This window comes from Camelina sativa, chromosome 19, assembly GCF_030686135.1.
Source record: "Camelina sativa cultivar CO46 ecotype springtype chromosome 19, ASM3068613v1".
In the NCBI taxonomy this organism is placed as follows: Eukaryota; Viridiplantae; Streptophyta; class Magnoliopsida; order Brassicales; family Brassicaceae; genus Camelina; species Camelina sativa.
In genome coordinates, this window is record NC_141898.1 from 15,648,899 (window position 1) to 15,672,606 (window position 23,708).

The 23,708-nt window shown below is 40.3% G+C and overlaps 1 non-coding gene and 1 pseudogene across 2 annotated transcripts; one reads left to right on the forward strand and one right to left on the reverse strand.

The window, feature by feature from the left end:
* The first annotated feature begins 1,791 nt into the window (after window positions 1-1,791).
* Window positions 1,792-23,343, forward strand: LOC147920624 (uncharacterized; annotated as a pseudogene). Its single transcript, XR_015591556.1, has 3 exons — window positions 1,792-1,919; window positions 2,261-2,667; window positions 23,288-23,343. The product of XR_015591556.1 is annotated as an uncharacterized LOC147920624 (transcript).
* Window positions 6,283-6,389, reverse strand: LOC147920625 (small nucleolar RNA R71). Its single transcript, XR_015591835.1, has one exon. It is a non-coding gene; the product is annotated as a small nucleolar RNA R71 (small nucleolar RNA).
* Window positions 23,344-23,708: the final 365 nt, after the last annotated feature.

The window sequence follows — 23,708 nt, forward strand, 5'->3', positions numbered from 1 at the left end:
TTAGCTGATGTAGAAGGTTTCTTGGGTGAGCTACATCCATACATTGTCTAAGCCTCTGATTGATGACGAAACTTTAAACGATGCTTTTTATAGTAATTACAAACTTTATTCACATTGGACCCTAGATCTCTTTATATTATGCAATCCATTATGTTTATTCGGATATTTATTGCGCATTAGATAACAAATTGAGTTACCATCACTACTTTTTTTTTTGTGCTTTCTGTATTGAACCATCATAGTGTCTTCTATTAAATCGTGTTTCTTACAAGACGGTTGTAAGTAAAAGAATATATAACAAAATGATCATAAGGAGAAGCGATTCTACTAAGAATTTTCTAGGTTTATTACAGTTATAAGTAAATGTGTATTGATGGAACACGACCTTCCAAAAATTCTTAAAATTATATTAAAGGAAGGTTATAATAACAAAAAAAAAAAGATAAGAAATTCACGTCTAAGTAAAATGTACCTTGGCAAGGATGACAACAACATGTCTACACTCAATAACTTCGATAAGACTCATCTTCTCTGCGAATGTATCAAGCCTACTTTACGCTTAGGTTCCTTGGATTAGTTGGATAGATAGTTTGATAGCAATCAACTATAGCCAATCAATTTTTTAAAACAAAATCTCCATTATGTTTCATGATATATAAACATAGCCAAGAAAAATATTGAGACCTTTAAAGTAAGTCCTTAGTATTTACTACGTATTGCTCCTCTCTATCTTCTACTTCACTTATTTAACTTACCCATTTTCACTATATAGAATTGTATGTCGGCAGAGACTGGAACGAATATACTTATAGCAAGTATCGATAGAGAACACTATAGACGACTTTTCTGTCCAAATGATAATGAAAAATCCAATAATGAAATTCTAAATATCTACAAGGTTACATGTGTTCTGTGTACGAACGAATGCTCTGTGTTTAATAAGTTCGTAGAAATATCTAAAAGACTAGTGGAGTAGCCGTTTACGGAGTTTCAAATTTATTCCAACAACGGACCATAAGGGACCACGAGACATGCAACCAAGGGCGGACCCACGTTGCTGTAAAGCGGGCAGTTGCCACAGTCAAAATTTTAAAAGTTAGAGCTATTTATTACAATTTTAATTTATGCCTTTGCTAAAATATATTCAATGCCTTGGTTACTTTATTTTATTTTTCTCACATTTGACTTTTGTGTGAGTAAAGCAAAAGCCCAATTCCTCGTAACAATATTTATAAATCCATTTAGTTGGCAAAAATATATTACAAACTTATTTCTTTTTATTACATTACAAATTAAAAATTAAAGGTGAGACATGCACTAAAAATTAAAGGTGAGACATGCATGACTCTTCAGCTTATTTTCTCTCCGTTAAACACAAAATATCATATTCAGATAATTTTTTTCTATATTATTATTTTATTTATTACTTGGATCAATCTTAGTAGAAATAAAATAAAACTCTAATAAAATTGATGTTAAGTGGTTTTTTATTTTTATTTCAGATATTTTTGTATTTTTTAGCTTGTCGAAACTATAGTAAAGAGTTGGTATTATTTACAGTATGTTTATAAGACATAGTTTTTAAATATTTTATTTAATTTTATAGTTTAAAATTGTTGCCATAGGTAAAATTATTTTCTAGATCCGCCACTGCATCCAACACGTATATCTTATCTCCTTACCACTTTGTTTTTATTGTAAAATCAGTAATTTGACTTTTCTCATCCCCCCTCCCAACTCATTTTCTATAAATAGAGGCCATGCAGCGTAACATTATACTCATCACTTGTTTTCGCCTACTAAGATAGCTATAAGAAATAGTTGAGAAAGAAAAAAAATGGCTTCCAAGGCTTTGATTCTCTTGGGCCTCTTTGCAATTCTTCTCGTTGTCTCCGAAGTTTCTGCGGCAAGGCAGCCAGGTACGTAAATTTTTTGTAATGCATTTCAGTCTATACATCTTCCTTTTGGAGGCTATTTAACCTATATATAAAAAAAATTCTGTTGTGTTTATGAGGCTAATAGAACTCTATATCATCTACATATAACATATTTGTGCTTACTAGAGTGGCAACATATATACTTCACTTAATTATGTTGTGGGTTTCTAGTATATTTATGCAAATTTTATGTAGAACGTTATAAACGTATAGTTAAAAGATTTTTACTAAAGAAGGAACTCTTCCGAATTTATATGCATATTTGAAGTTAAAATAAAATTCGCATTTGCACGTGCTAACCATTTTTGTTGAAAAACTGCCAGAGAGTGAGGAAACAGTGCACCCTGATGGTCATGGTGGTGGCTACAACAGTGGATGAGGAGGAGGAGGAGGATACAACAGAGGAGGAGGCGGAAGAGGATACAACAAAGGAGGAGTAGGAGGAGGAAGAGGAGGCCACGGAGGAGGAGGAGGAGGAGGAGGAGGCCACGGAGGAGGAGGATACAACGGAGGAGGACACAAAGGAGGAGGAGGAGGAGGCCACGGGGTTAACGGAGAAGGAAAAAACTAATATAATGACCACCATGCAGGATTGCATCTATAGATACGCTTATGTGTGTGTGTGTAACAATAAGTAAACCATGGCGAATGTGTAATGAAATAGCTTAAGAATGTAATGTCTCTGTGTATGAGTGTAACCTTGGCTATTTGCATAAATAAATCGTTTGTAGTTATATCTCTGGAATTATTCATACTCTTAGGGTTGGAGACAAAAAAGTAGATGGTAAACACTACAAGAAAACCTGCATTTAGCGATTACCATTTATGACTCTTTATTCAGTCGCAAAAAATAGCGACTACTTAGCAACATTTACGACTATTTTCCGACCAAATTTACAGAAGAAGCAAAACAGTCGCACATTTACGACTGAAACATTATAGTCGCAAAACAATCGCATTTTGAGACTGTTCAGTGACAATAATTTATAAAAAAACAAAGATTCCCAAATTAGCAACAATTTTGCAATGTATATTCCGGTCTCAAGTTTATTTATCGATAACTTGCTAACTCCTATTTTTTTGCTACGAATGTGCTACGACATGTGCGACTTATTTGCAACTGTTTTGCGACTGTTTAGCGTCTAACACCTGAATTAGATACTGGTTTGCGACTCCTTAGCAACTCTCGATTTTTTGAATTTGAAATTTCACATTAGAGAAATGTTAACATGTTTCTATACACATTTCCACTTTGAATTGATCAATATCAAGTCATATAAACTTTGTCAAAGATTTCCATTTCAGTATTTAGACACAAAAATTTCATAATATCTAAATCATTGTAAAGAGTACATGTTATTTCATAAGAAGGTTTGTAATTTTATGAAAATTGCAAAACAATGATATGAAAACAATATTTAAAGGTCATAAACTATTTCATATACTCTATAAGACAATCATGAGTCCATATTGTTGATTGATATCAATAGAACTGATGGAAAATGATAGATTCCAAAAATTTGTATTGTGACTAAAGTCGGAGAGTCACAAGAGGGTAACAATTTGCGACTAACTTGTTACTAACTTTGCGACTCTTGTTTTTTGCGACTATCTTGCTATTAACTTTGCAACGATTTCCCAACCCTTTTGTGACCATTGTGTTACTCTATTTGACCATTTTATTATTTTTTGCCAAGGTTTAGGCGCGTAATATTCCCCTTTTTTTTTTAGTATGTGTTTTTTTTGCGACTACTTTGCGACTCCTCTTCGTTAATTACTAGGCAAAGAACACAAAAATCTCTATTCTTTCTCTCTTTCTATTTTTTGACTAAGTGTCAAAAACCTCTCAAATATATCTTCTTTCTCCTCTCGAATCTCTCCTCTTGTCCTCTCAAATCGATCAAATCTCTCCTCTTCTCCTCTCAAATCTCTCCTCTTTCTCAACTCTCTCTAATGGCTGGTAGGGGTCGCGGAGGCAGATCCGCTGGAGGTGTTAGGGGTCACGGAGGCAGATCCACTAGAGGTGTTAGGGTTTACAATTGTGCGAGTACAAGGGAACCCAGTTCTGCCGCAGTTAATCAGGCCTCCAATGGTGGGACTTCATGCGGAGGTCGAAGTGGTGTCGGAACATCGTCTCACTCCTCGAATCCATCAGGCTCTCAGTCCGTGACTAATTCAAATAGAACTATGCCGTCCCAGTTTCCGCCGAGGACACAAAAATCGCCTCCTGCTTCTCAACCACGAAGAAGAAAACCCTAATCCCAATCCTGCTGAAGAAGAAAACCCTATCCCTAATCCAGCCAAACAAGACTACAGAGATTTGTTAGATGGGGAAAACAAGGACAAACCCAAGCATGTACCCGAAGGAGCCATCGAGCTGGAAGAACAAGTCTGAACCCCAACACGATCGAGGAGGATCCAAGAGCATGAAGAACAACCCGAAGATCCACCCGAGAAGTAACCTGACTTTATCCTCGTGTACCCCATCGAGTAGACCATCGGGCAGGTCTGGGAAGCTAGGTCAAAGGGGTTTCCATATATAAAACCCTCCTCTCCTAGCTGGAAAACGAGCACGCCGCAGACCCTCAAACCAGATAGCGAGAGCTTCTGTGAGAGAACTGAGCGGCTCAAACATTTTTCCCTTTTTGTTTTACATTTTATTTCATACTTTTTATCGTTTCTTTAGATTTCTATCTTGTATTCTTTCTACTCTACTCTACCGTTTGTTATAATGAAATTTTCATTCTTATTCATTGTTATGTTTCTTGTTATTATGTCCGAGTAGTGTAGTAAAATTTTTAGGGATGGGATAGATGATTTTGTGTTCTTGATCGGTTAGGATGCCTTAGCTTGATTGTATACGTTTGATAGATTTCCTTCTGAGTTGGTGTTCTTAATGTTGTCAAGAGACCGAGAGGTTGAGATTAGATCTAAGGTGTTTTACCACCGAGAGGTGTAGATGAAATACTTGAATCAACTAATGCTAGAGGTTTACTCACTTAGCGTAAGAGATTAGATGAGTAAGGGGTTTACTGACAATAATGAATTAGATCTTAATGCTTGCTTGGTCATGTTTCTCCAACGAGAGTTGGGTAGGGGAGTGAACAAGGTTGATTGTTGCTATTGCGAGAGTGTGGTAACAAGGTTTAGAGATTCATTATCTAGGAAATATTTGCTTGAGGCATGTAAGGCATCTGTACCAGTCAAGAATACTTAGGATTCGATTACCTCATCCTTAGAAGCTTTCGTATTTAATTGTTTACATTTTCTTTCATTACTCGATCCCTTACCCGATCAGGTACATGATAACCTGCATCGAGTAACACCTCAAGTTGTTCATATCCCATTTGCTTACTCGATCACCCCACCCGATCCTGTACTCGAATGCTTGCATTGAGTGCTTAGGTCGTGTGGTTTCTTGTTTATATTCTTTCCTTTTAGTTATTTTAGGATTGTTAGATCAAAACCCTATTTGCTTGGCTTGACTTGCACTATTCTGATCATATCCTTCCTGCTAGCAATAGACAACCATAAGGATTGATAACCCTTTGTACTACAACTGCATAGGGAATTGATACCCTGGGTGAAAAACTGTTTATCAATTTTGCGTCGTTGCCATTTGGTTGATTTCATTTTGCTACGTTTAGGATTTCAGCACTTGCTAGATCAAGTTGTTTTTGTTTATATTGGTTCGGAATCTGACTTGTTTGCTTTCGCTCTTATTTTTTTTTGAATCTCAGGTACAACCTGAGCACCCACCCGACCCGTCACTCGATCACCTGGATCGAGTAGACTCTCGTGTACACACTCGAACACCTACCTGTGCATGCAAACACGATCCAGAGGTAGCCAGAACCTGAGTCCTTTCATCGACAACATCGACAGACCAAGGCTACTCAGACAACAACAAGCTTAACCGGAACCAGCAATCATTGAGGAGATAATGAATAATCAGAACGGTCCATCAGCTCCTCAAGCAAGGACCAACATAGGAGCAGGCGATGCTCCATCTACTCATACTCAAAGGAAGGGCATTGTGCCACCTGCTGTGCAGAACAACAACTTTGAGATCAAGAGTAGTCTCATCTAGATGATACAGAGTAATAAGTTTCATGGATTGCCAATGGAGGACCCATTGGATCATCTGGATGAATTTGATAGGCTCTGTAGCCTCACCAAGATCAATGGAGTTAGTGAGGATGGATTCAAACTCAGGCTTTTCCCATTCTCTTTGGGAGACAAAGCACACATCTGGGAGAAATCACTCCCCAAGGAGTCCATCACCACTTGGGAAGCGTGCAAGAAGGAATTCATGGCCAAATTCTTCTCCAACTCCAGAACCACAAGGCTGCAAAATGACATTTCCAGCTTTGTACAGAAGAACAATGAAACGTTCAGTGAAGCTTGGGAACGTTTCAAGGGATACACTACCCGATGTCCTCATCACGGTTTTAGCAATGCTTCATTGTTGAGCACACTTTACAGAGGAGTGGTCTCCAAGATAAGGATGTTGCTGGACACCGCAAGCAATGGTAACTTCCTCAACAAGGATGTTGATGAAGGTAGGGACCTAGTGGAGAACTTGGCTCAATCTGATGGCTATTACAATGAGGAATACGATCGCTCTGTGAGATCTACAGGAGAGGAAGATGCAAAGTACAAGAGGGACATGCAAGCCCTCAATGACAAGCTCGACAAGCTCCTCAACCAGCAGAAGCATGTTCATTCAATATCAGACGAAGAGCAGTTTCTACAACAAGATGGGAAGACTATACAGATAGAGGATGTTCACTACATCAACAATCAGGGAGGTTACAACAAAGGGTACAATAATTACAAACCGAATCTGAATCTATCTTATCGGAACCAGAATGTTGCCAATCCTCAGGCCAAACTTACCCATCTGCAGTTCAAGGGAACCAGGTGCAACAGAAGCCTTCTGTCCAGTACAACCAAGGCTATGCACCTAAGCAGCAGTACTTTGGAAACTACAACCAATCACCTGGATTCCAACAACCTCAAGTCCACAAAACCAATCACAAGAAGCTGAGTTACGCGGCCTTATTCAGCAGATGATTCAGAATCAGGCTTCAGCATCTATGGACATCGCAAAACGGTTTGCAGAGATGAGCAACACGATCGACTCAGGATACAATGATTTGAACACCAAGTACGAATCGCTCAACACTAAGGTTAGATACCTCGAAGGCCACCACAACAACCAACCGGCCCCAAAGATTAACCAACTCCTAGGAAAGGCTGTTCAAAACCCTAAGGATTATGCCACTGCCCAAGCCAACTTCCTTGATGATGACTATGAGGATTACCTCACTGGGGACAGTGATGATCAAGATGGGGAGGATATGGATCACCCAATGATAAATGAGGCCAAGTACTATATATCCAAGTATGAACCCGAGCCTTCACCCGAGGAGACTGATCGAGTTGATGATCGAGCACTGGTTCGAGAATCACAAATCGAAGAACCACCCAAAGCTTAACCCGATGACCTACTCGATGATGGTGATCGGATGATACATCGAGTAGATGTTGAAACATGAGATCAGCCTCAACTACCCGTAGCAGCGGAAAGGGAGCTAGAGGAAAGGTTCAATGCTGCACTTGACATCCAGCTGGAGGCGCTTGCAGAGCGTATGGCAAAGCGTAAAGCTCCACCACCTAAGCTTTTGCCACCAAACGAAATTCAGGAGGAAGCTGCCAAGAAAGCAGCTCGATTGGAGAATGAGGTTAAGGAAGCTGTTAAAGAAATTGGGTTTGAAATTCTCAGGAGTGGAGTGTGCTTGGATCGAGAGCTGCGAATCGAGGAAAAATTGGAAGATCCTGGCTATTTTACTTTACCATGCTCGATAGGACTTCAGATCTTCAAGAATTGTTTGTGCGATCTTGGAGCTTCAGTTAGCATTATGCCGCTGTCAGTAGCCAACAAGATGGGATTCACCAGTTTTAAACCAAGTAATCTGTATTTGGTTCTGGCTAATAGAACGGTCAGGCATCCGACTGGGATCCTGGAAAATCTGCCTCTCAGGATTGGAAGAGTGGAAGTCCCTACTGATTTCATGATCTTTGACATGGATAAAGAACCAGACGACCGACTGATCCTAGGAAGACCATTCTTGGCAACAGTTGGTGTTGTGATTGAGGTAAAGCAAGGCAAGATCAGAATAGAGCATGGTGAACACTTCAAGATGGAGTTTGATGTGAAGAAGGGAATTAAGAGGCCAACCATTGATGGTCAAGCTTTTTCCACTAAGACCAAGCAGAGGAAAGTCAAATATCTTGAGGAGGTCAACACCACATTTGCCTTAGAACTTGGACAAAACCTGGAGAATCGGTTGAACCGGCCTGCTACAGTGGAGAGGATCCGAGAACCTCTCCCTGAAAGAACCCATGCTTAAGGAGCATGAAGAGTCAAGCTTAGCGACTTTAAACAAGCTCACTTGAGAGGAAGTCCCAAAGGTATCTTTTGTTTTGTTTTAATCTTGATTTATTTGTTTTACCTCATTTTCTATATTTGAATTTTCATAAAAAAAAAAAAAAAATAGAAAAGTAAAAGAGGAAATTGGGAAACCCGAGGCTAAACCCGACATCGTACTCGACGCGCTTGATCATGTCCCTGCTCGGGTGGCGAGTGGAGTCCGAATTCCACAAGCCAAGCCCACTCTCGGTGAAGCCCACCAACCAAACCCTAGCCTACTTAAGGGTTTCGAAACCCTTCTCCCTCATTATCACCGATAAGTCTTCTCTCAACCCTAGAGCTTTAAGTTTCCATAGTTTCTATTCTCTCTAAATCTCAAGTCTTATTCAATTTTCTTTGGGAACTAACCCCATTAACCTAAAAGCTTAGCTTTTTCTTCTCAAGGATTCGAACATGGAGTCACACGCGAAAACCTACCAAAGGAAGGGAAGAAGATCAACCTCCACCGCTGGTATAACCGGAGTTGATACCGCTGAACATCGAGAGTCCCAAGAGAGCGGAAACGTTCCGCATTCCCAACCGCAGGCTGGACGTTTTGCCTCCCCAACCCGATGCTCAACCCGATCCGTCACCCGATCCAGTGCTCGAGCAACCGATCGTGTAGACCATCGAGTTCGCTCACCTAGTCCGATGGCGAGTGCTGTTCGCCGATCACCTCGACGTAGGGACCTGTCTACGTCCGAAAGAACCGTTATCGACCGCATGGAGGTCGATTCTGATGCTGGTGGAGAAGATCAAGGGGAGATCCAAATCTCTCGATCAAGGAGCAGAGCTGCAGTTGCAAGAGGGAAGAGACCGGCTTCAGAGAAGGCTGAGAGGGTAGCTGAGAGAGCAGCTGCGGAAGAGGATCAAGACGCAGAGGAGGAGAACCGAGAGAGAGAAGAGGAGCAGAGAGAGAGAACACGCCAAGCCTCGCAGAGGATGAAGCAGAAGGAGGTGGAGACTCCGACAAGACTCTTCAAAGTTTTCTGGAAGATGAGCTTCGTTGGTACCTGATACCCTCACCGTGAGACAATGAAGCAGTTAGGCATCTCTAGAGATGTTGAGTTTCTGTTCGACATGTGCCACCTGGGCCATATGATGCGAGCTCACCTTGAAGCCTATGAGGAGGAGACGGTCCACTTTCTCTCCACTTTGAAGCTGCACTACTTTCAGGACCACCCAACCCTACTACCTGATGGGGGGATCGGGTTCATCACCTTCTCTGTGAGGAACAAAGGGTACCGGCTCACTTTCAAAGAGATGGAGAAGCTGTGTGGTTTCCAAACTGGTAGTGGAGAAGGAATGGAGTTTGCAAATGAGGAAATGAGGTCCCTATGGATGACAATAGGAGACAAGCTCCCCTACAAATCCACAAGCTCCAAATCCGCTCAAATAAGGTGCCCTGTCTTAAGGTATTTTCACAAGTCCCTCGCATGCACTCTTTTTGCTAGAAAAGAGACTGGAAATGTGAATGACCACGAGCTTCAACTGCTGGATGTTGCATTGTGTGGAGTTTTGGACAATGCTATGGATGGTACACCACTAGTCGGAGATGTCGCGGATACTAGTATGGTGTTTGTACTGCTCGATCAGTTCCTCTACCTCAAGTCATGGGCGATTAAGAGAAGAGAAGGAGGCGGAGAGATCTCCATTGGAGGACTGATTACACCGATCTTGGTGGCATGCAATGTGCCCTTGAAGGGAATAGTGCACAAACCGAGATGGCTGGATGCAGATTATCTCTTGCTGGCGAGATTTTTGGCCCATGTGAGGCCTAATGATATGATGCTTTTCAAGTTCGTCCATCCAACCGCCAGAGCTGCCCAAATAATCCTACCTAATGTCATGTGCACCAAGGTTCGGCTTGGAGACAACATCGACTTTGCACCACCTTTGGAGGAGATGTACAATCCAGAGGAGGAGTCCGAAGCTGAGAAGAGAGAGGAAACCGGGAAAAGACAGGGAGATAGCTCGGAAGATTTCGATTTTGAGGAGTATGTTTGCTCTCAAAAGCAACCGGTCGGAGTGAGGGAAGCCCACAAGAGGATCAAATGGCTGAATAGGATGAACAAGTTTTTGGTGAAGAAGGTAAAGGACCTTAATGGTTCGGTGAAGACTATGGGAGGTCAGATCAAGGAGCTGCAAGACAAGGCAAGCTGTGCCTCAGCTCCTACCTCGTCACACGCACCAAATTGGATGGGGAGAAGCGGACCGCTAGGAGGAACTCAAGGACTGCCACCTCCAGAACCTTACCGAGCACCATCATACGAGCTCCAAGCCGAGGAGAACATCACCCGACCAGAAGCATCGCGGAGAAGCCATTCAGACGCCTATCCGATGCCTAACCCAATGGGATACACGATGCCTTATCCGATGCACCCATCGAGCACCCAGTCGGGTTATTACTCGAGATTCTTCCCTCCGACTTACCAGATACCATTCACGATGCCGTACACGATGCACCCTGCGAGTGGCTACATGGGTGATCATTCTTGACCTCTTCCGCCGTACCCGTCATAATACCCGATGCCCTACCCGATGAGCTACGCGATCCCACCCTCGATCAACCTCTCGGATGCTGGTCCGAGTAAGTCGTCCGTGCATATCACCGAGCTCTCTGACGAGCAACCTCCTTTTTCACCAACCCATGAGGTACCACTTTCATCCGATCTTTGTAAATAAGATTGCATTTCGTTTATTTCATTTTTTGTGTGATTCTTGGATTCTTTTTCCAACTTTTATTTACACAAAGACTGTGTAATTTAAGTTTGGGGAGGGTCCTAGAATATTTTTAACATTGTGTTTTATTTTCTTATTTTAAATTTGGATGCTAGTTTTATTCATTTGAGTTTGCATCTATGTGCATTGAAAAACCCAAAAAAAATTTGAAAAAAAAACAAAAAAACCTTGAGTGTTCATGTAGTTGCATTTACATATTAGGATTGAGTCTAGTTTGTTTCACATAGGATTGTTGCATATGCATCTTAGGGGACAATGATTAAAACAACCTTGTTTAAAATCAAATCTTAGGATTGAAGCTATAACCCTTTGTCACAGTTCATTGTCGCTAGATCAATCCTTGGAAAAAAATGAAAATTCTTTGCTTAGAACCTTGTGTCTTTTGAATGCTTCCTCCACTTGTTTAAACATTAGAACATCTCTATATTATTGGATTTAATTTGAACTTTAATTGCCTTGCTTATGGAACTTGAATACTTGCTCATGGTAACTCTAAACTCGGGTTGGCATTCCATTTCACCAATCTTTTTCATTTAACCTGATTTGTTTGTCCTACTCATGAACCCAAACCTTTCTTTCAAACCTTGTTGTGAATTGTTGAGTGAGGCCTTTTTCATTGTGCTATAGGTTGTGAAACCTTGAGAGTATTGAGAACGACAAAGAACTGCCTCTGGATTTAGCTAAGTTAGAGTTTGAACTAGCCAATAGATTCGGTTTTGAAATATAGGTGGTTAGAATGTTTATTTGGGGTTGGGTTGAGGAATAAAAAAAAAAGAGTCCCTGAGGTTAGAATTAATTAGCTCTAAGTCTCTAAAATAAAATAAAAAAGAAAAATAAAAAGAGAGAAGAAAATCTTGCTATAGTCTCCTAGAAAGAAAGAATATATATATATATATATATATATATATATATATATATATATATATATATATATACATATTAGAAGTTTAGCAAAGAAAAAAAAGAAAAAAAAAAGAAGAGAGCTAGAAGTTTAAAGTCTAAACATTAGGGAGTAGGAAAAAAAAGGAGAGTTTAAATCAAGGATGTGGGTAGTGTAATTCTAGGGGGTTTGATATAATAATAAAAAAAAAAGTGAATGAGAAAAGGGTAGATTATCAAGAGTTAAGCTTTGTATGCCCAAATTTTTCTCAATCTTAGATAGTTTTCACAACTATCTAGCAGAGAGAAAACCACCAAAATAATTTGTTTTGAAACCACCTTACCAAAAAGCCTTACCCTTGAAACCGATTGAGCTTGATTCACCTTCCATTCGCAAGAATTCGCCAAACACTTAATTGAATGTGAAAGAGATGATCTTAGCACCATTAAACTATCTTTAAGGACTATAGCTTGAATCTTTCGCTTAGCATATAAAGGCTATGAGTCCCCGCTTTCAAACCGCACCCTCTAACTTCCTTTCTAGAGGACTAGCAAGATTTAAGTTTGGGAGTCTGATAACTCTCTAATTTGCATGTTTTTAGCATCCTTTTTTGTCCATATTTTGCATTGTTCATACCCTTAACTTAGCATTTTTAGGTCATTTATTGTAGAAATTCACTTTTAGGCCATTTAGGGTGTTTCATTTTTGCATTTGCATGTTTTGGATGAAAACATGTGCTTAAGAGCCTAAAATGGGGAAAAACAAGGACAAACCCGAGCATGTACCCGAAGGAGCCATCGAGCTGGAAGAACAAGTCCGAACCCCAACACAATCGAGGAGGATCCAAAAGCATGAAGAACAACCCGAAGATCCACCCGAGGAGTAACCCGACTTCATCCTCGTCTACCCCATCGAGTAGACCATCAGGCAGGTCTGGGACGCTAGGTCAAAGGGGTTTCCATATATAAACCCCTCCTCTTTTAGCTCGCAAACGAGCATGCCGCAAACCCTCAAACCAGAGTGCGAGAGCTTCTGTGAGAGAACTGAGCGACTCAAACATTTTTCCCTTTTTGTTTTACATTTTATTTCATACTTTTTATCGTTTCTTTAGATTTCTATCTTGTATTCTTTCTACTCTACTCTACCGTTTATTATAATGCAATTTTCATTCTTATTCGTTGTTATGTTTCTTGTTATTATGTCCGAGTAGTGTAGTAAAGTTTATAGGGATGGGATAGATGATTTTGTGTTCTTGATCGGTTAGGATGCCTTAGCTTGGTTGTATACGTTTGATAGATTTCCTTCTGGGTTGGTGTTCTTAATGCTGTCAACAGACCGAGAGGTTGAGATTAGATCTAAGGTGTTTTACCACCAAGAGGTGTAGATGAGATACTTGAATCAACCAATGCTAGAGGTTTACTCCCTTAGCCTAAGAGATTAGATGAGTAAGGGGTTTACTGACAATAATGAATCGGATCTTAATGCATGCTTGGTCATGTTTCTCCAACGAGAGTTGGGTAGGGGAGTGAACAAGGTTGATTGTTGCTAGTGCAAGAGTGTGGTAACAAGGTTTAGAGATTCATTGTCTAGGAAATATTTGCTTGAGACATATAAGGCATCTATACCAGTCAAGAATACTTAGGATTCGATTACCTCATCCTTAGAAGCTTTCGTATTTAAATTGTTTACATTTTCTTTCATTACTCGATCCCTTACCCGATCATGTAACGATAACCTGCATCGAGTAACACCTCGAGTTGTTCATATCCCATTTGCTTACTCGATCACCCCACCCGATTCTGTACTCGAATGCTTGCATCGAGTGCTTAGGTCATATGGTTTCTTGTTTATATTATTTCCTTTTAGTTATTTTAGGATTGTTAGATCAAAACCCTATTTGCTTGGCTTGACTTGCACTGTTCTGATCATATCCTTCCTGCTAGCAATAGACAACCATTTGGATTAATAACCCTTTGTACTACAACTGCATAGGGAATTGATACCCTGGGTGAAAACCTGTTTATCAAGACTCTATGGTAATTTCTCTTTGCTCTTAGTGTTAGGTTGATTGTTTGGTAGGTTGAGATTGATTGTTTGTTTTGAGGTTGAGATTGTTTGTTTTGTTGATTAAGTTGAGATTGAGATTGAGATTGAGATTGTTTGTTTTGTTTTGAGATTGAGATTGAGATTGTTCTCTTTTCTCTTAGTGGTAGGTTGAGATTGATTGTTTTGTTGATTAAGTTAGAGGTTGTGTTTGATTGTTTGGTTAAGTCTAATTTTGTTAATTTGAATTGGTCAAGACTGATTGTGGTTAAGACTGATTGTGTTTGTTTTGTGACAGGTTTAACATACACAAAGGAAAAATTTCTCGGGTGATTTCTGGAATATTTAGAAGGAAATTCGATGGTCCTTACTACAGCTGGAAGGTTACTCCTAGACCCATTCAAGAGAGATATTTCAGGATATTTGTGGTAATGTCTTATAGCTTTCAAAGTTTTATTATCTCTCATAACTAACTTAGTATCATCACTAACTTAACTCAATTGTAATATGTAGCGGAAGTTCTATTGGGATACTGGGATTATGGAGCTTGTTAGAGAGGGGTTCTTAAAGATAGCCAAGAAACGAATGAAAGGCATTGTTAGTCAAGCTAAAAGCAGGGGTAAACAACCTGTTTAGATCACCAGTGCAGAACTGTGGGCTGAGATGTGTGATCATTGGAACGAACCTGATGTAATGGAGATGAGCTCAAATGCCTCGCAGTGCAGAAACTCCGATCGTGGTGGTCTTGGAGTCCACAAAGACCTTGCCAGTAAGAAATTATATGTGCAAGATCATCAAGAAATGGTAATTTAACATTGCTTCCATGATTATAACACCCTAAATACCTTGCTTCCATTATTATAACACCCTAAACACCTTATTTCCATGATTTTAACATTTCACAATTTCTTTGTAGGAAGAAGAATTGGGCCGTCTGGTATCATTTGCCGAAGTGTTCATGAAGACACATACTCGAGCTGACGGATCGTTTGTTGATCAAAAAGTTAAACAAGTATCTGAGACTTATGAGAAAACATTAGAGGAGAGACTGTGTGAAGTGGACGATGATGGTCCAGAAAATTCAGGGAATCCTTCTGAATGTTCAACTCATCGTACTCTCAGCATTGATGAAAAGAATGATATCTTTCATAAGGTAACTCCTTAGTTTCTTTATTTTGATGAGTGTGTAGGATTATTCTTAATGGTAACTTTCTTTATTTTGATGAAAAGAATGAGTATTTTCCTTTCTTAATCCATATTTTAGTTTTCTTAATCCGCATGACTTCTTTATTTGCTGAGCATTTTGATTTCTTAAGACTTTTTTCTAGCCTTGATGTTTTTCTTTATTTTAGTGTACTCAAACAGATGAGAAGGGAAACCTTTTTGGTCTTGGATCTCTTGTTGAGACACTTGGGAAAGGGAAAAGGAAGGAAAGCTATGCAGAATCTTCTCCACCATCACTTCTCGAGCTTCATGAACAACTTCGCAAGAAGATAGCTCATCTAGAACCTGAGAATGCCTGACGTGAGAAGGAGCATCAAGAGCTTCTCATCTACGTGAAAGAGAAAGATCCAGCATATGATACTATTATTGCTTCCTTGCGACCAAGAGTACCAGCAACAACACCAGCAACCACACCTGAAGACATCATACCACCAGCCACCGTGTCAGGTACTCACCAGCCACCGCCTTAGACACAACACCAGCCACCACATCCCCTTTCTCCACTTACTCCAAGTTCTAAACATTGTCTTTTTCTAGAAAAACATGAATTGCTTGTTTGAGACTTTTTACTTGTTTTTGCTTTAGGATGATCTTTTTGGTTAATACAATGATTATGCTAATCTTTATGTTTAATGAAAGATTATGATATCTTTTGTGGTAATTTGGTTTTCAATTTTAATTTATTATGATTCATTCCAAATTTGATAGATAAAACAGGTTTATTATATGCTAAAATGTCACCAAATTGCGACCAAATTTATTTCTATGAAATTATCAGACTAGTGGCAAAATGGTTACTAATAAACGAGGACTATTTTGCGACGACAGCAAGGAGTCTGAAAATGGTCACACAATTTAATCACTAACTTGCGACTGACTTGTAACTATTTTTACGACCGAAGCTTCCTAAAATAAAGAGTCTGTAAAGAGTCGCTTATTAGCGACTATATAAGGGGAGTCATAATTCCGTCGTACAATTGCGACCATTTTGAGACACCTAAATTTGGCGACCATTTTTTAGCGACTATCTGAAATAGTCGCGTAGTAGTCGTAAAGTAAGTTTTTGCGACGGTTTAGCGACGATTGTTGGAGTCGCTAAACGCTTGTTTTCTTGTAGTGAAACAAGGCTGGCCAATGAATTGCTTTTGTTGGGCGTAGGAAAAGTATACATAAATGCAAATAAACATAATTAAGTATAAGTATCTTTTTTTCATAATCATAAAAATAAACGATTAATGCATATCGAATTAATGATGATAAAGATGTAAAAAGTCAATATAATAAAACTAGAATGTGTTGCTCTCTTTTTCTTCTGACATATCAGCCTCAACATTGATGCCGATATTGACACCTCAGAAAAAATCAGCAGCCTATCAGATTAAAATGATTAATACATGTTAGCTTGGTTTTTCCTTATGTGGACTAAACAAAAGAGTAACGAAGGAGAGAGTGTTTTATCTTCTCCTTGATTTCTTCTCCGCGCTTTATCTATTCCTCAATTTCTTATTCTTCTTCGTTGCAGTTTTTGTTCTTTCTTCTTCGGCATGATGTTTTCTTCTTCTTCGATCTACCAGAATCTATGTGTTTATGCTCAATTTCTTCAACGCCGATTTGGTGTCTTCATAATTATATTGGGCATCATTCTTCTTACAATAGATCCTTCGTTTCGTTTCGTTTGTCAAATCCCAGCTAGATTTTTGCTTCCAAAATCTATCATTAGCACCAGATGCTTCACTGGATTTTGTATTCCGTCTAAACATGATGCTTCTCCCCTTTCGTGATTCTCTTTCTATAGGTTTGCCTATAAATCAATCCGTTGAAATCAGGTTTATTAGCTATAATCAGATTTGTAACACCTTCAAATTTTTATAAAATTGAATTATATTATTTTTGTGTAGATTTGTTCATAACCTTCGATGGTTTAGGGTTGTATTTTGCGATTTTCTTAGTGTAAAATTCATGTGTGATCTCAATGCTTAAACTTTTAAGTTGTGTATTCGATTGATATAGACAAAGTGTAACGCCCGCGAACCAAAACTGTGCGTTTTGGGGGAGGGTGTCGATCGACACCAAGGGTGGGTGTCGGTCGATACCACTAATTTCTGGTTCGACCAGATCGAGTTTTTGATTGTTTCTGTCTGGTTTGGTTTAAGGAAAATCATTGAACCGAGGTTTAAAAGGGGGAAAAACGACCTAGGGTCGTATTTTTGTTGTCTTACGCCACTTGAGAGTGAGAGGAAGAGGAGAAAACAGTTCCTAAAGGTTCTTGAGAGAGTTTGTGAGATTTCAAGGTGTTTTTGGTGAGATCTTGCTGTGGGAGTGAAGATCCAAGGCCAGGAACGTGTTAGAAGGTTGCTGGGAGTGTAGGATTCGTTGCTGTTGGTCAAAATCTTCCTGCAAAGAGGTGAGTGCATGACCATGACTAATCTAAGCCTTTGATTTCCTTGTTCTTGCTTGTTTGTTGTTGTTTTTGTGTGTTCTTCTTGCTGGGATTGGTTGCCACAGGTTCCTATGGACGTATTTGGCTTATGTTATGACTATTGGGCGATTTGGAGGTGGTTGGGAGCGAGATTCGACTCTCGGCTTCGAGCGGATCGCGATTGCAGAGGGAGTGTCGATCGACACCACCTGATGTCGGTCGACACCAGCAAATTGGGCATCGATCGACACTATAGGGTAGTGTCGGTCGACACCAAGGCCAGTGTCGGTCGACACTTGGCTGGTGTCGGTCGACACCTCCCTTCCAGCGAGACATGTTTGATTTCCTGGTTTGTACGTCTTGTTTGTTGTTTGTTTGGAACATTGGAATCACTGTTGTTTGTGTGTATAGCCCAGTAGATGGGGGGATTGCCTCACTGAGTGTTTATAAAATACTCATGCATCTCAATATGTGTTTGTGGTGCAGGTAAAGGTAAAGTGTGATCGTGGAATCAAGGGGATGAAGAGGAGGATGTTCTAGGGACTCGATCGTATGTTGTCTGGCATTGCTAGGTTGCTAGAGTTGGGTTTTTAGGAACATTGTTAGGTTGCCGGTTTCATGTTTCCTGATGTTTGATTATTGGATTGTTGTTATGGATATTTATTGGTTATATTATTATTGGATATATATTGATATTGCTATTTCCGCTGTTGTATGTGGTTGTGGATATGTGGCTAGTGGGTATGGGACCACTAGTTGTAGTTTATATTATATTTTTATTTATTACTTATTAATTAAAAAAAAAATGGGTCGGGTCGTTTCAGTTTGGTATCAGAGCCCTTACGGTTCTAGGTTTGAGTTCACTAGGTTTCTGTTGTGATGTTTGTGATTGCATGTCTTGATTGATTATGTGAGTTAGTCAATTGTGTGTGGCATGGAGTCGTAGAACATCCTCTTCGAGCCTACAGTGTGATTCCACGGTGAGTTTATGTTTCTGTGTTATAGAATAAATTGTTTGCTTAGTCTTCTGTTCATGGTAGTGCAGATGGCTAGAGGTGGTGCTGTTGCTGGTCGTGGTCATGGACGCAGACGTGGTCATGGACGCAGACGTGGTCATGGACGCGGACATGGTCGTGGTGGGGGCAAAGTCCCAGTGGTTAGTGAGACCGAGGACCAGAGTGTGACAGCAGAGGGTGGTGGCGAGTCGCAGGGTGTCCAAGGGGATTCCGTGAGTGTGGCCGGAGAGGGCGGTGTTGATGCTCCAATAGCCGGTGATGTTTGGGCCCCAGGTGCGGGTGTCCCAGTGGTTGGAGTCCCGGGTGTCGACCTTGCGGGTTTGCTAGCACAGTTGTTAGAGCGGTTGCTGCTAGTGGCACCGGCTCAGGCTTAGGTAGTGCCACCAGTGGTGGCGGAGGAGCGGCAGCCAGTGGCTGCGGATGTGGGGGTCCATTCTCGTTATATCAGCATGCTGACAAAGATGGGTCGTATTTGTACCGAGCGGTTTTCGGGAGGTACAGATCCTACCGCTGCGGAGGCGTGGAGGACGAGTATAGAACGTAACTTCCATACTCTAAGATATCCTAAGTAGTTTTGGGTGGACATTGGGGTCCACCATTTGACTGGTGATGCTCAGTTGTGGTGGAGTTCTGTGGCAGCCAGGAGGGTGCAGAGGGAGTTATGTGGCATCCAGGAGGATGTAGAGGGAGATATCGGGATATGGAGTCTGAGGAGGCTCAGATCAGGAGGTTTTTGAGGGTCCTACGTGACGATTTGAGGGTTCACTGTAGAGGGCGGAGTTATGCTACGTGTGTAGAGCTAGTTGAGACTGCAGCAGGGATTGAGGAGGATATCCGGGCACAGTCAGTGGCGGCTAGGCGAGCAGTCCAGCCTAGCAAGGCTCAGCATCAGGGAGGTTCTAGTAGGGGCGGCACGCCCGCGCAGGGAACCAAGAGGAGATGCGAGGCTACGCAGAGGCCGAGTGGTCCGAGTTGCTTCGGGTGTGGAGGCAAGGATCACAAGGTTGCTAGCTGTCCCAAGAGGAGTGCTCCGACGGCAGCAGATTGTGTGTGCTATCATTGCAGGGAGCCATGGCACATCATACCCTATTGTCCCAAGTTGCAGCCGGTAGCAGTGGCAGCGTTGCAGCAGGTGCAGCCAGGAGTGCAGCAGGTGGCAGGGATTGAGCAGGCGCCACGGGTTTACACGACTGTAGAGACTAGTGGAACCAGTGTCGGGGCGATCACAGGTATCATTTCTGGTACTTAATCTTTATGAATTCTTAGTAAGTTCAGATTTTATGTTGTCCTGTGATAAAGTGTTAGGTTCTCAACACATGAGGTTTGTGTAGGGACCTTGTTGGTGGGAGGGTTTAAGTCCCATGTTATGTTCGATTCTGGAGCTTCGCATAGCTTCATTACTCTAGAGTGTGCAGAGAGCGAGGGAAACAGAGGGGATTCCGGGGAGCGTACAGGAGTTGTCAGAGTTGCGGGAGGCAAGTTCCTAAGAGTTATTGGACGAGCCAGAGGAATTGATATTCAGATCGCATGGGAGTCGTGGCCTGCGGATTTGCTTATCAGCCCAGTGGAGCTGTATGACGTTATCTTGGGGATGGACTGGTTGCATCGGCATATGGTTCATCTGGATTGTCATCGGGGTAGAGTGGAGTTTGAGCACTCAGGAGGGAAGTTGGTTTATCAGGGGATTAGACCGACTTCGGGGAGTCTCGTGATCTCGGCCATTCAGGCTGGGAAGATGATCGAGAAGGGCCGTGAGGCTTATTTGGTTACTATATCTATGCCAGAGTTAGTGGGGAAGTCTACGCTTAGCGGTATTCAGGTTGTAGAGGAGTTTGAGGACGTGTTCCAGTCTTTGCAGGGATTACCACCTTCTCGGTCTGATCCTTTTACGATTGAACTGGAACCAGGGACGACACCGTTATCCAAGGCTCATTACAGGATGGCTCTAACAGAGATGGCAGAGCTGAAGAAGCAGCTAGAGGATTTGTTGAGCAAGGGATTCATCCGTCCTAGTGTATCACCGTGGGGAGCGCCGGTGTTATTCGTTAAGAAGAAGGATGAGAGTTTTCGCTTGTGTATTGATTACAGGGGTCTCAACCGGGTCACTGTGAAGAACAAGTACCCTCTGCCGAGGATCGATGAGTTGTTGGATCAGTTGAGAGGTGCTACTTGGTTCTCCAAGATAGATCTGGCGTCGGGTTATCATCAAATCCCGATGGATGAGGCGGATGTGAGGAAGACTGCTTTCAGGACGAGGTATGGGCATTATGAGTATGTGGTGATGCCTTTTGGGTTGACTAACGCACCAGCTGCGTTTATGAGATTGATGAACAGCGTATTTCAGGACTTTCTGGACGTGTCTGTCATCATTTTCATCGGCGACATCATGGTTTATTCTAAGAGTCCTGAGGAGCATGCAGTGCATCTGAGAGCATTTCTGGAGAAGCTGCATGAGATGGGTTTTCTGGGTCACATTGTGTCTGCAGATGGGGTTTCTGTAGATCCGGAGAAGATTCAGGCTATCAGGGATTGACCTATACCGCATAATGCCATGGAGATCAGGAGTTTTCTCGGGTCGGCAGGGTATTACAGGAGTTTCGTGCAGGGATTTGCGAGCAGAGCACGTCCTATGACTAAGTTGACGGGGAAGGATATTCCTTTTGTCTGGTCACCGGAGTGTGAGGAGGGCTTTGCAAGCCTGAAGGAAATGTTGACTACTGCTCCGGTGTTGGCTTTGCCTGAGCAAGGAGAACCCTATGTGGTGTATACAGATGCATCCAGAGTTGGTTTGGGGTGTGTGTTGATGCAGCATGGAAAGGTGATTGCCTATGCTTCGCGGCAGTTACGGAAGCATGAGGACAACTATCCTACTCATGACTTGGAGATGGGTGCTGTAGTTTTTGCCCTGATGATTTGGAGATCTTATTTTTATGGTGCAAAGGTACAGGTGTTTACAGATCATACGAGCCTGAAGTACATATTCACTCAGGCCGAGCTAAACTTGAGGCAGAGGCGGTGGATGCTTTGTATGTCTTGTTTGTTGTTTGTTTGGAACATTGGAATCACTGTTGCTTGTGTGTATAGCCCAGTAGATGGGAGGATTGCCTCACTGATTGTTTATCAAATACTCATGCATCTCAATATGTGTTTGTGGTGCAGGTAAAGGTAAAGTGTGATCGTGGAATCAAGGGGATGAAGAGGAGGATGTTCTAGGGACTCGATTGTATGTTGTCTGGCATTGCTAGGTTGCTAGAGTTGGGTTTTTAGGAACATTGTTAGGTTGCCGGTTTCATGTTTCCTGATGTTTGATTATTGGATTGTTGTTATGGATATTTATTGATTATATTATTATTGGATATATATTGATATTGCTATTTCTGCTGTTGTATGTGGTTGTGGATAGGTGGCTAGTGGGTATAGGACCACTAGTTGTAGTTTATATTATATTTTTATTTATTATTTATTTATTAAAAAAAACGAGTCGGGTCGTTTCACAAAGTATTGGAATTGAGTCCTCCATTTAAACTTGCAAGGAGAAAGCTTCAATGAGATGAAACAAAGCAGAACAGAGAAGAAGAAAAAGATGCGTTGTCGACAAAGAAGGTCAACAACAAAAAGAGAAAGGAACAAGTCAACTAAGGAAGTTGGGCTTGAAGTGTTTTGGTAATGAGAAGTGTTAATGGGCTGCAGGATTGGTCAAAGTCCAAATAAAGAAGTGTGTTTTGTTAGTCATAGTAGCTTCTATTTTGCTATCTAGCACATATGTAAATTTTGGAGTGAGATTTACGGCTCATCAAGTAAAGTTATAGCTATAAGAAAAGTTTTTTAAAGATATGGTAATTAAAAGAGTTGTTGGGCATAATCTGGATCCTGTTAAGTAATTTGCTAAATCACCATAAATTTCTTCAATAAAGAATATAAATTTGAAGTAAAAGTAAAATTTTCTAAAGAATTAGGGTGTTTTCTTTGGACCACATAATCATTTTTGATATAACATATTTTGTCTTTAAACTTATTTGGTTGTTTATATAATCATATTCCAGTTATTACGTTATCAATATGATTTTTACGGAAAGAAAATCATTTTTTTTTTCAAAAATCTCTATACAAAACAAATAACTCAAACCAACATAATATATATATATATATATATATATATTATAAGGGAAAATTAAGCTAAGAATTTTTTAAAATATTTATAATGATAAAAATATATTAGTTTAGTTAGTTACAATATTAACTATTAACTAAAATAAAAGTAAAAATAGGTAATTTGTGACGGAACTTAGTTGACTAATATTTTGGTTTTCTTAAAGTAAAATAATTTTTTACTAAAAGAAGTTACAAGAAACAAAATTCATAATCTTGTGTTTTTGCTAAGAGGACATCATTCAAGTAGTTACATTATAAATATTAAAATGCATAAAATATACGATAAAATTTGAGCAAAATCAGAATACTAAATTCCAATTTTTACGAGACTTTTGAATATTCAATCTTATTTATCTTAAACTACAATTAATTATTTAAAATAGTCCGCATACCAACAAGTTCAAAAATAAATTAAGAAAAAATTACAAACATACAAAAAAAAACACAACAAAATAGTGGTAAAAAGGGGGAAAAATCAAACCCATGCTACAAAATGAAATGTTTTAAATCTAGTAACTACTATTTACGTAAAATAAAACAAAAAAACATATAATTAATATTGTTCTTTTTCAACCACACAAAATTAATATAAGTAATTATCGAGTTTATATTAATATATTATTCATTATCCATTTCTAGTACATCTTATTATATAAACCTTGGTTCTCAAAGTTAGTAACTCACCAGATCGTGACACGTGTTAATTTTAACGATCAGAGATCAAAGTTAAAAACTCACCATATCGTGACACGTGTCAATTTTAATGATTAAATATCAAAGTTAGAAACTCATCAGATCGTGACAAATGTCAATTTTAACG